Source organism: Leucopleurus acutus (genome assembly GCF_964270905.1).
Source record: "Leucopleurus acutus genome assembly, chromosome: 15".
NCBI lineage: Eukaryota > Metazoa > Chordata > Mammalia > Artiodactyla > Delphinidae > Leucopleurus > Leucopleurus acutus.
The window spans coordinates 79,318,348-79,335,282 of NC_139157.1; positions in this window are offsets into that span (position 1 = coordinate 79,318,348).

Here is a 16,935-nt window from a genome sequence, read left to right on the forward strand (position 1 = left end):
CCTGCATCGGCAGGCGGACCCCCAACCACTGCGCCACCGGGGAAGCCCCATAATACTTATTTTTAAGTAAGTTATGGAAATGTTAGTGAGTCCAAGCTCGCTCTGCTCCCCACAAGACAGGCCAATAAATCGGGAGACGAGGTGTTGACGCAAGGAATAGAGACTTTATTCCGAAAGCCGGCAGACCGAGAAGATGGTGGACTAGGGTCCCCAAAAAAACATCTTACCGGGGTCTGGATGCCAGTTTCCTGTATAGAACAGAGAGGGGGAGGAGGCGAGGAAGTAAAGTAAAAAGGCCTTTAGTTTTGCCTGGCTTGGCCAGCGTCGGGGAGGGGATGTGTTAATTTCTTCTTTTCTGCAGCCATTCACAGGTGGGCAGGGTCAGATTGTCTCCGTGTGAACTGAACAAAGGCACTTCAGTTTAACATTCACGTAGAGGGGCAGGGTTCCCTGAGGCAGGCCATTGTGTACAATTATAATAACAAAAGCAATGAAAAGCAAAGGTTAAAGTCAAAGAAACAGATCTAATGTGGGGTCAGAGTTGGCTCTTCCCTGTTACACAAACACAGGGCAGGAGCAATTCTATTGCCTGACAGTCTTACGGACCAGAGAGGGCAGAACCAAAATTGCTTCTCACACATGAGACACTTACATCTTTGCTATATAGTATTTTAATAACCACTACTTTCAGGAATTTTGAACTTTCAAATAAAAGTGCCAGGTCAACATTTAGAACGTTTGTTAAAATGTTTAATGTTTGTTAAAAAGGCTTTTTAAAACTGCCTTTATTGTAGATGTAAGAATGCATGATTCTCAGAACCTTTGAGTAGTTTCTCACTGTATAGTATAGAAGGCTTGAATTGAATGAAAATGTGTGCCTCTAAATATCTTTGAAAGCAAACACTAATATTATGTCTTTTTCAACTAGAGTGATTTACTAAACTAGCTTTTGGAGGAATCATTTTGTCATCTCCTTGCTGCAATAAAACTTCATGCAGTTTCCAAAAACTGAAATTCTGTATCTGTCTACATTCCCTGTGACCAGATCTGAACTGATACAAAAATAATCATCATCAATAGCGATTACAAGCTTTGAAGTCACTGCACTAAGTTCGTAGGGCAGGCTGCCCAGCCTCTCTTCATGGGATAGCTCCCAGTCTTGGAAAAGGTCGATGCTAAATAAATTGTTCACTGGTTTGCCCAAAGGCTCACAAAATGCCCTTTGTCCTCAACCATAAAAGTCATGGAAAGAAAATGTGAAGACTCAAGGTCTTCATCTAGTTTCCTCCCAACAACCCATCAAGCACAATCTCCCTTCTCTCGAAACTTCTGTTGCACTTACACTCTGTGTCACTCACTCTCACAGTAAACCATACCGTCTTTCCTTCCTCTGTGTTTGTCTTCCTGCCACAGTCTCCTGTGTTATTGCTAGCGGCAGGGACCATAGACTACACTCTCTTTGTTTTCCTCTTCAGCTCTTGGTGCGATGTGAACGGGAGGAACATGAATTCATTCAACAAACATCTGCTGCATATCCAGCATGCTCCAGGCACTGTAACTGGAGATACAATGCAAGCAAACAGGCAGGTACCATCAAATGTGATGCGTGGTACTTGAAGCCAGCAGTAGGGACATGAGAGCACATTTGGCGGGATTCGAGCTGGTTGTAAAGAGTCCAGGATGAGCTCTGGACGAAGTGACTTCTAACAACCAATCTGGAGGTGCGTAGGACTCAGCACAGTGAACAAGGGTCGAGGGAGCTGAGGAGTTTTCCGCAGTTTAAATTGCATCCCAGAGGTGAGAAAGAGCAGAGCACATTAAAGGGCAAGAAATGCATCAGTAGACTTGGAGTTTACAGTCGTGGTGAGGATTGGAGATGGAAGATGAAGCTCTAAAAATGAGCCGAGACCAAGAGACATATTAGGATATTTGGTCTTGCATCTTCAGGGTAACGGAGGTCTGGGGAAGGTGCTGAGCGAGCGTGTGACTGATGGTGGCTGGTCTTTGGGAAGGTCTTTCTGGCTGAGCTGCGGAGAGATGGCGGGAGGGGGGCTGCGGCGGAGATCCAGGTGAGAGCTGGCCTGTGGCGGATCCGGTGAGGGCGGGGCTGCGGCGGGGATCCGGGCGAGGGCGGGTCTGCGCTGGACCGGGGCGGGGGATGCGGAGGGGTTACACTGGCTTCCGATTTGCAGGTGGAGTAAATGGGAAAGACTAGGTGGTGATTGTTCTGGAGGCTGTGGGAGAAGGAGGAAAGGCAGGAGGATACCCGTGTTTCCAGGTTAGTCAGCGGCACGTAGTCTAGTAACTCTAGAGCAGGACTGCGGTCCTCAGGATGTGGGCCAGCAGCGTTCGCACCACCCGAGAACTGATGAAAAATGCAAATTCCCCAGCTCCACCCCGGACCCAGTGAGTGAGAAATCTCCGCGGAGGAGACCGGCGACCTGCGTTTTAACCACCTTCCAGGGATTCTGGAGCGTACTTAAGCTTGTAAACCAATGCTTTAGCTCGTGGGTCGTCCAACTGTTTTGCTCAGGACCCTAAAATATGTTTGAAAAAATATGTACAATTCACACGTTTTAAATTTGACATCCAAACATTTTATTTTTACATATAAACAGTTGCAAAGGATGTAAGTTCTAGCATATTAAAAACTACTGTGCCTTTTAAATACAGTCCATGAAATCAAAATACTCTAGCAATTTGGTACCCATCATTGCACATTGAGAAGATAAACAAGCTCTCTCTCTTTTTTTTTTTAACAGTTTAGCAATTCCAAAATGTCCCTTCATTCCTTGAACATTCACATCCTTTTAATTTCCATAACTGAATTTTATACTATATTAATCAACCCACCATACTTATTTGCAACAAAAATATGAATGTAATAAAATATTCATACTCAATTTAGATATTATTTTAGTATATAATTGATAAAATAGCATAACTTTTATAATTTTGATAATAACTATTAAACATAAAAAGTAAAATTTTTTTTTCCTCGCCCCCTCCCAAAAGTAAACTATTATTGAAATACATCTCCTAATGAGATGACTAAGGCTTTTAAAATTTAATTCACGTGTCTGTGGATAAATATTACATGTTAATAAAATAAGACAAGCTTCAGCATCAGTTCTATTCATATTTTTCTTTTTATAATTCAAATTAAAAAAAAAACAACCAAACACCCTGCTCATATAATAAGTAGAGGGAATGAAAGTTTTATTATAGCAATTCTACCTAATTCTCTGAACTCCTAGGATATATGCCAAAATATTATAGAATCACCCATCATAAAATGTTTAGTAATCTAGGGACTTCCCTGGTGGTCCAGTGGTTAAGACTCCACACTTCCAATGCAAGGGACGCGGGTTTGATCCCTGGTCGGGGAACTAAGATCCCACGTCTGCATGGCCAAAAAAAAAAAAAAAACCCAAAAATATTTAGTAATCTAGATTGCCCCTCCTATTCTGTTGAAAGTAAAGAAGTAGAAATTACCCAACTTGCAGTGGAATTTACTGCTCAGTCTTCGGAATTATCAGAATTTTTCATGAGATACTGAATATACAGACAATGGCCAGATCATATTTGACAACAGTCTCTGACCCACAACCTCTGCACAATTGGCCCAGAACAGTCAGGACTTGTCAGTGGTCGGTGACGGCAGCTTCCCTCTTCCTGCTCATCTGTTTTGCCTTTCAACCCAGGACTAGCCAGAGGCAAACACAGGCATACCCTGGAGATACTGTGGATTCCGTTCCAGACCACATGAATAAAGCAAAAAATAAAGTGAGTCACACAAAGTTTTTGGTTTCCCAGTGCATATAAAAGTTATGTTTAGATTATACTGTAGTCTATTAAATGTGCAATAGTATTATGTCTAAAAAAAAGTACATATCTTAATTTTTTTTTTTTTTGCGGTACGCGGGCCTCTCACTGTTGTGGCCTCTCCCGTTGCGGAGCACAGGCTCCGGACGCACAGGCTCAGCGGCCATGGCTCACGGACCCAGCCGCTCGGCGGCATGTGGGATCTTCCCGGACCGGGGCACGAACCCGCGTCCCCTGCATCGGCAGGCGGACTCTCGACCACTGCGCCACCAGGGAAGCCCCATGGTAAACATTTTTTAAGTGTACTTTTAAGTTCTCTAAATTGCAACCTTTGAGCATCCAAAGATGCTATCCAGAAAATAAAGAGCCCACAGAATGGAAGAAAATGTGTCTACATTTTATACCCGGTAAGAGTCTGTTCTTCAGAATATATCCAGAACTTTTACCGCCTATCGACAGAAAGACAAACCACCCAATTTTTTAAATGGAAAGGACTTGCATGGACACATTCTCCAGACAAGACATACAGATGGTCAACAAGTACATGAAAAGACGTCAAACATCAGTAGTCAAGATGGAAATGCAAATTAAAACTACAATGTGATACCCCTTCATACACACTAGAATGCTTACATGAGAAAAAAACTAAAAATAACAAATGTTGGCAACAATGTAAAGAAATTAGAAACCTTCAACATTACTTGTGTAAATGTAAAATGGTGCAATCTATGTGTACAATACCTTGGCATTTTTTCAAAAATATAAGCATGCAATTATCATATGGTTCAACAACTCCACTCCTAGATAAATACCCACAAAATGGAAAAAAACAAGTGTTCAAACAAAAACTTGTACACCGATATTCAGAGCAGCACTGTTCACTATAGCCCAAGGTAGAAACAATTAAAATGTCCATCAGTGAGATAAGCAAAATAGGGTAGATCCATAAGCTGCATTATTCTGCCACATAAAGGAATAAAGCAAGATGGTGCAGCCACTGTGGAAAACAGTAGGGCAGATCCTCAGAAACTTAAACCTAGACTTAATGAATAATCTGTCAATTCCTTTCCACAGTCTATATCCAAAATATTTCAAAGCAGGGACTGGAAGAGTTATTTGTACACTCATATTCATAGCAGCATTATTCACAACAGCCAAAAAGTTGAAGCAACACAAGTGTCCTTTGGCAGATGAATAAACAAAATGTGGTACCTACACAATGGAACATGATTCAGCCTTAAAAACTAAGGAAATTCTGACACTGCTACAAAGTGGGTAAACTTTGAAGTCATTATGCGCAGTGAAACAAGCCAGACACAAGAGGACAAACATTCTATGAGGTGTCCAGATACGTCAAATTCAAAGACAAAGTAGAATAAGATTGCCAGGAGTTGAGAGCGGTTCATGTTTAATGGTTACAGTCTCACTTGGGGAAAATGAAAAGGGTCTGGAGATGGATGGTGAGGATATCGTTACAACAATGTGAATGTAGTTAATGCCATAGCACTGTGTACTTAAAATGGCTTAAATGGTAAATGTCATCTGTTTTTAATCACCATGAAAGAAATGAAGAACTGTTACATGTTACAACACAGATATACATTGAAAACATCCTAAGTGAAAGAAGCCCTACAGAAAAGACCACCCATATTGGACTCATGCTGTGTGCTTTAAATCCATGAAGGTTTTGAAAATGAGGGAAAGTCTCGGTAACTGTTCCAAACGAAACCAAAACCAAAAACAAAAAACTGGATCAGGATGGAAAAAGTCATTTCCACACAGCTGAGGCAGCTGGTGAAAGTTGAGGTGGGCCTGTGGATTGGATTATGACGTGGAAACCATAATGATTCCTCATTTGGGGGTTATGTGCTGGTTCCCTGGGAGGGTATCCCAGTTTGGGGTGAAACATGCAGCGGTATTTCGTGTGAATGTGGAAAACTTTGTACTGCTGCTGTTTAAAGTTTTTTATACTTTTGAAATTCACTAGAAAATTATTTTTCAAAACAACCATGTCAGTACCACACCAGAAAAACAGAAAAGACATCAAAGTTTGTCATAGAAGCCAAGCGCTACCCAGATCCAGTTCACCTACAAGTGATGAGACTAATCGCCCTTGGAGACATCCACATGTTACTAAGAGCCACTATGTCTTGGGTGCTACGGATGGCCTGGATGTAGTCGAAACAGTGGGATATCTGAATTCTAGTTTTCCACATCCAACCACCAAAAAACTGTTAGAACTAATAAATGAATTCAGTAAAGCTGCAGGATACAAAAATCAACACACAAAAATCAGTTGTGATTCTATACACTAACGAATCATCAAAGAGAGAAATTAGGAAAACGATCCCATTTCCAATTGCATCCCCAAAAATAACTAGGAATAACTTTAACCTCGGATGTGAAGGACCTGCACACTGAAAACTGTAAGATGCTGATGAAAGAAACTGAACAGACACAAATAAATAGAAAGATACCCTGTGCTCATGGGTGAAAAGAATATTGTTAAAACGTCCATTCTACCCAGAGCAATGTACGCATTCATGCAGTCACTACCAAGATTCCAATGACACTTTTCACAGAAACAGAACAATCCTAACACTTGCGTGGAGCCACAAGGTACCCCAAATAGCCAAAGCGACCCTGAGGAAGGAGAACAGGCTGGAGGCATCTCGCTCCCTGATTTCACACTATGCTACGAAGCTACAGTCACCAAAAAAGTGTGGAATTGGCACAAAAACAGGCACACAGACCAGAGGAACAGAGCAGAGAGCCCAGGAATCAACCTGCAGGTGTGTGGTCGGTTAACTGACAAGAAAGGAGCCGAGAACATACACCAGGGAAAGGACAGTCCCCTCAATATACGGTGCTGGGGAAACCGGACGCCACACGCCAAAGAACAACACTGCACTCTGCACCACACACAATAGTGAATAAAACCCCACAACTTTCCGTATCAAGCCCTTCCTCTCCTGGGTCCTCTGAAGACAGACACCCTCAGCGGTCAGCCACGCACAGGAACCTTCTCCCCACTCTTCTTCACCTTTTCCCTCAGCGGCATCACTTCCCGGCAGGTCCTGAGGAGACCCGGCTCCTCTCAGCATGAACTGGACGCCACAGTGTCCCAAAGCTGAAGCCCCAGCGGTTCCTGACGAGACGCGGCTTCCGTTAGTGTGGACTCGACCCCGGCTTGTCCCGAAGCCCCGGCATTCAGTATGGACTCAGCCCCACGTGTTCCAGAAGCCAAAGCCCCAGTGGGTCCTGAGGAGACGGGGCTCCCGACAGGGTTGAGCGGAGCCAAGTCGGCGGGCAGAACCCGCGTTCCCGGGGCGGGTCAGGGAGGCGGGCTCATGTTCCCTGCCAGCCAATGGGAATGTGCAGACCAAGCTGCCCTCACAGTTCATGGAGGCCCCGCCCCCGAGGGCAGTTCTGCTGAATCCATTAAACTGCAGAAATTCAAATTGAAATAGAGCCAAATATCCCATGACTTCTCCTAAATAGTTAAGGAACAATTCATTGTAAACCATATGGAATTGAAAAAAAAAAAAAAAAGAAAGATTTATACGATCTGAAGAGAAACCAGAGTATACCATATGGGATAAAATATAGACTCCAACTTTAAAACTTACACCAGGGGCTTCCCTGGTGGCGCAGTGGTTAAGAATCTGCCTGCCAATGCAGGGGACACGGGTTCGAGCCCTGGTCCAGGAAGATCCCACATGCCGCGGAGCAGCTAAGCCCATGTGCCACAACTACTGCCTGTGCTCTAGAGCCCGCAAGTCACAACTACTGAGGCCACGTGCCACAACTACCAAAGCCCGCGCGCCTAGAGCCCGTGCTCCGCAACAAGAGAAGCCATTGCAATGAGAAGCCCGCGCACCACAACGAAGAGTAGTCCCTGCTCGCTGCAAGTAGAGAAAGCCCACACACAGCAACGAAGACCCAACGCAGCCAAAAAGTTTTAAAAAAATTTTAAAAAGTATACCAAATTCACTCAAATTTATTAACAAACATTTAAAATGTAAAACTCTCAAAATTATAGAGATAAATAGGGAGGAAAATCTACATGACCTTGGGTTAGGTCTATAGATCATGAGCTTTGAGTTTTAGCACACAGCACAGAAAGTCAACCCAGAAAAGAAAAAATGTAGTATTGTAGACTTCATAAAATTAAAGATTTCTACTCTGAAAAATCTTATTCAGAAAACCAAAAGACAAGCCACAAACTGGAGGAAAAATATTTGCAAAACACATATCTGATAAAGGATTTGGACTTAAAATATACTCAATACAAAGAACTATAAAACAACTCCATAAAAAATGGGTAAACATTATATACGACGTTTAATAATATCATATATGCTCAAAATCATATATGATCAGGGAATTACAAATTAAAATCATGATAAAGACACAGACCTACTAGAGAATGGACTTGAGGATATGGGGGGGGAAGGGTAAGCTGTGACAAAGCGAGAGAGTGGCATAGACATATACGCACTAACAAACTTAAAATAGATAGCTAGTGGGAAGCAGCCGCATAGCACAGGGAGATGAGCTCGGTGCTTTGTTACCACCTAGAGGGGTGGGATAGGGAGGGTGGGAGGGAGGGAGACACAAGAGGGAAGAGATATGGGAACATATGTATATGTATAACTGATTCACTTTGTTATAAAGCAGAAACTAGCACACCATTGTAAAGCAATTATACTCCAATAAAGATGTAAAAAAATAAAATAAAATAAAATAAAATCATGAGGTATCACACCACACCTATTAGGACTGTGAAACTCCAAATATATCCATTGCTGGAGAATGAGGAACAACAGGGGCTCTCCCTCATTGCTGGTGGGATGCATCTACAGCCACTTTGTGAGACAGTTTGGCAGTTTTTCCCAAAGCTAAACAGGTCTCACCTTGGGATCCAACAATCGTGCTTCCAGGATTTAGGCAACTGCTTTAAAGATCTATGTCCAAGTGCAAACAAGGATGCAATTATACACAGCAGCGCTACTCATAATGGCTTAAAACTTGAAAAAAATGAAGATGTCCTTCAATAGATGAATGCATAAGCAAATTGGGGTACATCCTTGTCAAGGGGAGCAGAATATGCCACCCCAAAATATGTCTCTTTGGCATAAGGATTATTTTGGTCTGATTAAAAGAAAAAAAGAAAAACTGGGACTTCCCTGGTGGTGCAGCGGTTAAGACCCCGAGCCCCCAGTGCAGGGGGCCTGGGTTCAATCCCTGGTCAGGGAACTAGATCATCCCACATGCATGCCACAACTAAGAGTTCACACACTGCAACTAAGGAGCCCGCGAGCCACAACTAAGGAGCCCGCCGGCCGCAACCAAGAGCCAGCGCAACGAAATAAATAAATAAAGTAAATAAAATTTAAAAAAAAAGAAAAGAAAAACCGAGTAGAGGTTTCCCTTTTGTGAATTACATTTATATTTATTAGGGAAATCTCCATGTGTAAGGGTGTGTCCCTCTTTGTACTGGAAACAGAAGGATGATTAAATCTCAAGAGACTCTTACCAGTGGAGAAGTCTTGACTTAAATCCACATAACAACCATACCCTTGTTTACTGTGCTTTGTGTGATAACCTGCCATCACTGGTTTCTCCCCTCCCCCAAGGTCCTTCATTTGTTTTTAGCCGAAGATGGTATGTAAGGTGATGGCTTTGGCCATTTCAGGGAGTGACTCAGTTTTCCTGGGTATCTCTCATATATTCAGGAGGTACGCATGCTATTAAAATTCTTACAGGGGAATCTCAGTCATGAGCCTATAAGGGTAGAGGGAAAATTGGTTTTCCTCCAATACACAGGCAATGGAATACTACTCAGCAACAGAAAGAAATGAGCCATCAACCCATAGGAAGACATGGATGAACCTTAGGTGCATATTGCTGAGTAGAAGAGTCCAGTCTGAGGAGGCTGCACACAGTATGACCTCATTTGTATGACATTCTGGAAAAGACAAAACTACCTTTACAGGGCTTCACTGGTGGCGCAGTGGTTGAGAGTCCGCCTGCCGATGCAGGGGACATGGGTTCATGCCCTGGTCCAGGAAGATCCCACATGCTGCGGAGCGGCTGGGCTTGTGAGCCATGGCCGCTGAGCCTGCGCGTCCGGAGCCTGTGCTCCGCAACGGGAGAGGCCACAACAGTGAGAGGCCTGCGTACCGCAAAAAAAAACAAACAAAAAAAAAACAAAAAAAAACCCCTACATTTAACTATAGATGATAAGCAGATAATGGGGTGGGGCGGGTTTGAAGTATTCCACGTGATATTTTAGGAAGGATACCTGTCACTATGCATTTGTCTAAGCCCATAGATGTGTATAGCCCGAGGGTTCAATCATAATCTACTCAAATTTAGTTATTTAGGATGTAGGAGTGCTGCAGGATGGAATACACAATGCGACAGAATCCAACTATGTTAGAAATGTATGGAAGGTGCTGACCTAAGTTAACTTTGGAAATGAATGGAATCTGTAGACTAAAGGCAAAATGGACCATACATAAACAGTGGGCTTTACTTTATGGAGTTCTTTCTAGGGTGTCGTCGTTAACAATTCTGAAACCTCTGCACATAGATAAATGGCACATGGTGGGTGCCAGGCTCCTCGTTTTGGTGAGGCTGGTGATAGATGGGCTCCAGGTTAGGCACTTACAACTGGCCTCCTGTTTACATTTCTTGGAGCAGAAAAAAGTGGGCTTCAGGCCAGACGCTTACAACTAGCCTCCTGTTTGCATTTCCTGAGACAGGAGGTAGGTGGGCTCCAGGTTAGGCATTTACGGTCAGCCTCCTGTTTGCTCTCCAAAACGAAGTAACAACAGACACAGGGTAAATAGTCAAGCTTTGTCTCCTGAGGACATTTTAAGATAGCAGTCATGGCATGTGTCCATCTTGGCTAAGAGGTGCCTTCGCACCTAGGGGGCGAAGGAATGTGTAGACATTCCTGCCCTAAGAAAAGGTCCCACCTTGCCCCCAGCTGGATTCCACCTCAAAGAATGGGGTCAGGGGCTTCCGTGGTGGCTCAGTGGTTAAGAACCCGCCTGCCAATGCAGGGGACACAAGTTCGAGCCCTGGTCGGGGAAGATCCCACATGCCGCGGAGCAACTAAGCCCGTGCACCACAACTACTGAGCCTGCACTCTAGAGCCCGCGAGCCACAACTACTGAGCCCGTGAGCCACAACTACTGAAGCCCACGCACCTAGAGCTCACGCTCCACAACAAGAGAAGCCACCCCAATGAGAAGCCCACGCACCGCAACGAAGAGTAGTCCCCGCTCACCGCAACTAGAGAAAGCCCGCGTGCAGCAACGAAGACCCAACACAGCCAAAAAAAAATTAATAAATTAATTAATTTAAAAAATGGGGTTCACTTTACCCCTCCTAACCATAAACTTGGCAACAGTTTGTAATAAAATGAAAGGAACACAGAGGCACCCTGAAGCACCATGCGTCCCCGGGCATGACCTTGAGCTCACCTGTGCTTCAGTTCAGCCACCTCGCTCGTTAACAGGGACAGGGCTGCGAATGGCAGGGCCACAGAGCTGTGTCTGTTCAAGTTAGGGTCACCTGAATGACCCGTGTGAAAGGCTGAAGTCTGACCCACAGACCACAGAGCAAGTGTGTTTCGTGAGCATTTAGATTCTAAGACAACATCACATTTCCCACCAGGACTTTGGAACCTTGGTCTTCAACGATAGGCTCCTTCTGTTCTCCCCTCCCATTCATTTTGCAAAACTCAACTGACTGCCTTCCCAGCCGTTACTTGCAACCTGGAGTCCTGCAGGTTGGGTCTCTGTCCCTGAGAGCCAGGCTGGCCTTGGGAACCTCTGCTCAGGGGCAAGGTCTTGAGGATGTGAGGGCAGCCCCCTGCAGGCTGGGCTCCCGCTCTACGGAAAGTGAACGGGCACCAGGCGGGTCAGGAGGGCGAGAGGCTGGTCCAGATGATGCCTCAGTGCTCGGGCAAGTCTTTCCGAATTTCAGTTTCCCCATCTCTAAAAATCAAGGACTGGGCAACGGCAACCTTAAAGGACTTTCCAGCTTGAAAATATGGTCCTTCTCTAACACTGAGACATGTGGTTTCCCCAAGTTCCTAAGCTTTGTTTTCTCCATAAAAACAACGTGTGAAGTACTTGCAGGAACATTAAGGTACAAGCCTTCAGGGGCCACGTAACCTTTAAACTCCACACAGATCATATTTTAAAATCTTCTCGCTAAAGCTTTTCTTATGTGAAGTGAGCCTCAGTTTTTGTGATGCAAGTAGAGCACTGAGGCCTCATCTGTCTTGAGGTCTTTCTTAGCAGCCTGATAGCACTCCCTCCTCCATCAGCTTTAGCAACAGCTAGGGAGTATAACCAGGCTGACGGGGTTTCCTCAACATCTCCAACAAGGAACCAAGTGGACCAATACTCAGGGGGAAGGACAGCCAGGACACCAAAGTGTCTATTTGCTAGCTGCTGCTTCTAAAGACCAACACCATGCCCTGGAGCAGTGCCAGCAATTAACCTGGCCCCCACTGGCCAGAGACTAAGATGGAAATTACAGAGAACATAGAAATGCCAGAGGTTAACAAAGATAGAACAAGGGACCTCCCTGGTGGTGCAGTGGTTAAGGGTCCACCTGCCAATGCAGGGGACACGGGTTCGTGCCCCGGTCCGGGAAGATCCCACATGCCGCGGAGCAAGTAAGCCTGTGCTCCACAACTACTGAGCCCACATGCCACAACTACTGAAGCCTGCGCACCTAGAGCCCACGCTCCACAACAAGAGAAGCTACTGTGATGAGAAGCCCCTGCTTGCCGCAACTAGAGAAACCCCATGCGCAGCAACGAAGACCCAACACAGCCAAAAATAAATAAGTAACATTATATTGAAAAGAAACAAAAACAAAGATAGAACAGGCTTCCCTAGGAGGCAGTAAGTTCTCTGTCCTCAGAGGTGTTTAAGCCCAGGCTGCTCAAACCCCGGGTGGCAGGTTGCGGGCAGAATGTCTGGACCAGGTGGCTAAAAGGCCCCTTCTCAACTGTTGCATCTTGTCATTGTAATGCCTGAGAGCCTTCAGGTGATTTCCATGCAGCAACAACTCTGGGATCCACGGTCGGGCCCCTGAGTTAGTTCCCTCCCCTACTTCCTCCTTTCTAACAGGCAGGTGCCCTGCAAGAAAGCAGCAAAAATTCCCACAAAATAAACAGCGGAAATGCCAAGGTTAGATGCAGCGTTCTAACTGCAAACAATTATTAACATCTGCTCCCTGGAAGACTCGCTGTGCCTATTTAGCGGAGTCAGGAACATCTAACAACTTGGCAGCTGTACCACATAAGTGACATTCCTCTTCCTTTTACACCACTGGTCTTGAATCCCTTGGCTGCAATCTTTCAAGGGGTTCAGCTATGATCTTTCTCACATGCTGTTGCCAACCTAAGAGTTTGTTCATTGAAATAAGAAGTCTGTCCGTTTGTTTTTTAAAAAAACCTTAGAACGAAGCCACATGAATGGCAAGATGTGACACCCTTCAGGGCGAATGAAAGAAGCACAGCAGGCCGGACCCGAGGCAGGAGCCGTGCTCTCTAAGAAGACAACGCCAGTTCTGGACGGCACGTGCCAGTTTTGCCCAGAAGCACCGAGCGTAGAGAAGGCAGTGTTGCAACCTTACAGGTGGAGACAAGCGCAAGTCCTTGACAGGTGGTTTAAAAATGCAGACAGCCACGGTGAGGGCTGCTCTCCCCAAGCACCACTGCTCCCCAAAGCCAGACCGGGTTGCTTTAGAGGGTCGGCCACCTCTAAGAGGCAGAAGCCTCCTGCCCCAGATCCAGCTGTGGGAAACTGCAGAAGAGGCTAAGGCACGTGGCTTAGTGGTCTGATGAAAGAACAGATTTCTGCACCCAAGAAAAACATGAGCTCAGAGAGCTTTGTCTCTCCTCTCACCTGACATGCTTTCAGAGGTTGAAAAGACACACACAACCTCCGCTTTCCAAAGGACCTCTCCTTAGAGAAAAACAGCATGGGACTGCGAGCGCACAGCATCTGGCTGAGGGTGAAAAGCGTCCCAGGCTTCCCGTGGGAATGAAAGCGCTCTTCCAGACACACCTGAACAGATAGAGCCTAACACCACAGCTTCTTGTCCAGAGTCTCTCAACTGGGAACACAGATCTGCTGTTGAAGAGACGGTGACGTGACCTACACATCCACAATTGTGGCTCAAACATCTGACGGCTACATTTTTTTTCCCCTCAATAGTATGTGGATATTTCCAGGGAGCAGGTTACCAATGCCTTAACCCCATCTGCCCCCAAACTCCAGCCTGATAACAAAACACTCCCCTTGACAAAGGGGGTTTGGTGTTTGATTCCTTCAAACCCTTTCTAAACTCAGCTTCTTAGGAAAACCTCCATAAGCCACATACTTTAGAGCCTTCTTGGCGCCTCCATATCAAGAGCCTTCAGCTGTGGGCAGTGAGACGCTCTCTGAATACGCACTGAATCTGCACGACTGCAAACACAGAGAGCTCCCCGACGTGCCAACCACGGTCAGGTGTATGAAAATACGACCCCCTCAGAGTCTAGAGGATGCTCTCTGTACATTCAATTATGCATATTTTAAAAGGCTGCAATCTGCTAGACATGCATCATGAGCACTGGCGAAAGCGTGGCTGCCACGGACACACCACGTTTTATTTAGTGAGAGTGGCGTCCTTGTCCACGGAAAGCACGCTCCATGGAACCGAGAACTTTGGCCCCTCCACCTCCCCACTTGCGGGGGGGTCTGTTCTGACTTCTCTGGGTGGCGCTCAGGTGAATGCATCCGTGAGACACTAAAACGCTCCACCAGGCCAGGCTGTCCACTGCTGCTTTTATTCTTTGAGGCTTAAGAAAGAACTCAGAATTAAAACTGAGTAAGAAGGTGATACCTTTGAACACAATATATGTCAAGATGGTCAGAAATTAGAATTCAAGTCCTTTCTTCTCTTTCCTTGCTACTCCCTGTTCACACTCTCTGCTCCCCCAACACACTGACTAGAAAATGTTGCAAAAGCATGCTTTTGGATATAAAGCTTTATTTTCAAAGGATACTTTGGTTCTGATAGAATTAGATATAGGGATCTGAGTTTTTGAACATAAAGAAAAAATCAGGTAATTGTTAATAGTTAAAAAAGTTGTGTTAGCAATCGTTCCCCCGAAAGAGAGGCAAAGAGAGGCAAGGTGCTCACAAGAACGAGCATCAGATGGTACCGGCCTGTGTTGTTCAAAGCCGTGCTTCGTTGCCGACCCCCCAGTGCAGAAGGTCAAGGCTGGTCAGAACTTCCACCCCAGGGATGGACTTGGGGGCAGGAACCACATGGTCCTTGGTGGCTTTCTTGTGGCTCTCAATTAAGGATTAGTACTTCTGAAAACATGAGCCCCAAACCACTACATGCAACCACTTGTCAAAGCGTTTCTGGCCCAGGAGAACGGCTGACGTCGTGACACGTAACTCTGCCCACAGAATGAAGTGTGGATGGGAGGACCAGGGGCCGCGGCTCCCGGGAGGGGCTCTGCATGTGTGGTTCTGGACCCTCCACAATACGGCTGGGCGCATGGGACTGCCTGAAACCTCGCCTGACCTGAAACCTCCTGTTGGTGCATCCGGGTTTCCTCTACTACGTGTGCTGAGCAACAGAAACGGCAGGGGTCTCGGCGCCTGGAGCTGGGGACCAGATGTGACAAGGCTGGCACTGTAGTGACAGCTCGATCAGCCAGCAGATGCCGCCTGAGTGCCTACTGTGTGCCAGGTACAGGGCCGGCGAGGGACCCGCGTCAAAGGGACTTGCTGACAAGCGACAAAGCTGGCAGCAAAGCGGGGGTCTGTGTCCCCAGCAGACGGGTCTGCTCACGCAGGTCCGCCTCCAGCCGCAGGCTGCTGGTGCAGGGCTACACCTCGCATGAGGCAGCGTGGGATCACACAGTGACTGCCAAGATTGCTGTCACCCACATTTGCAGGAGAACTGACTTCATGCTTTGCTGATGAGGCCATACATGGTTTTCCTTTCATTCTTTTTCTGATCATGCTTTTTCTTTCCTTTTTTTTTTTTAGTCCAGTAGTTGGCTTAAAAGTCTGCATGTAAACATGCTGCATCAGGAGGATGTAATCCTCCTGACCTAAAAGATTTACCGTATTCATCAAGCTTTTTATTTACAGTAAAATTGAACAGCCTTCACGGGCTTAAATGCAGCCGACATCACTGTGCATTAAGCACTGCACTTACCCATTGAAGACGTGCTCCAGCCTCACTGGAGCCGCTTGCCGCCCCTCATTTCTGGTCCGGTTTGTGCGCTGTGGTCCCTCTTCACCGGGTAGAAAAGTAAGGAGGGTCTCGTTTTCACTCACAGGACTGTGCCTGAAGCCTTGGCTGATGGTTCTGCTCACTGGGGCTTACTGAAGCCTGGCCTGCTCTGCAGTTTGTAGTGTCCTCCGTAACGTCGGACAGCGTTCACCTGAGGCTCCTGTCCACGTGCAGCTGGACCTTCTTCTGCGAGATGCTCTTCTGGACCCTCTTGCTGAAAGATGTGATGCCCATGGGCCGGGGCAGCAGCAGGGCGGGCCTTGAACCGGCAGCAACCAGCCCACGGGACCCGGCAGCCCCTGGCTGCATCCCGAGCCCCTCAGCCCCGGGCTGCCCTCCCCACACTCCCCAGCATGTTCTGATTGTGGTCTTTTATAACCAGATGTCCAGTTTTCCCAGCACCACTTACTGAAGAGACTGTCTTTTGTCCCCACTGTGTATTCTTTTTACGTTTCATTCTGCACTTTTAGGGAAAGATGGGCTCCTAGCTGTTAGCCTAGCCCAGCTTCGCTGAAAACCTGTCAGTAGCCCAAATTAATGTTAGTATCTCACTAATTTTAATGCATTTTCACGTAATGAAACTTATTACAAAAATTTATTCTCATTACATACACCTTTTGGTGGGTGTTTGTGGTTCTTGTATCATGAACGTATTTCCTCACTACTATTCAACTTCCGACAGATGATAACATGGAATAAGTAATTGTCATGCAGGGAACAGAAAACTACACAAAACTATAAGGGAAAGTAGGGGCCATGATTAGTCAAAGAAGC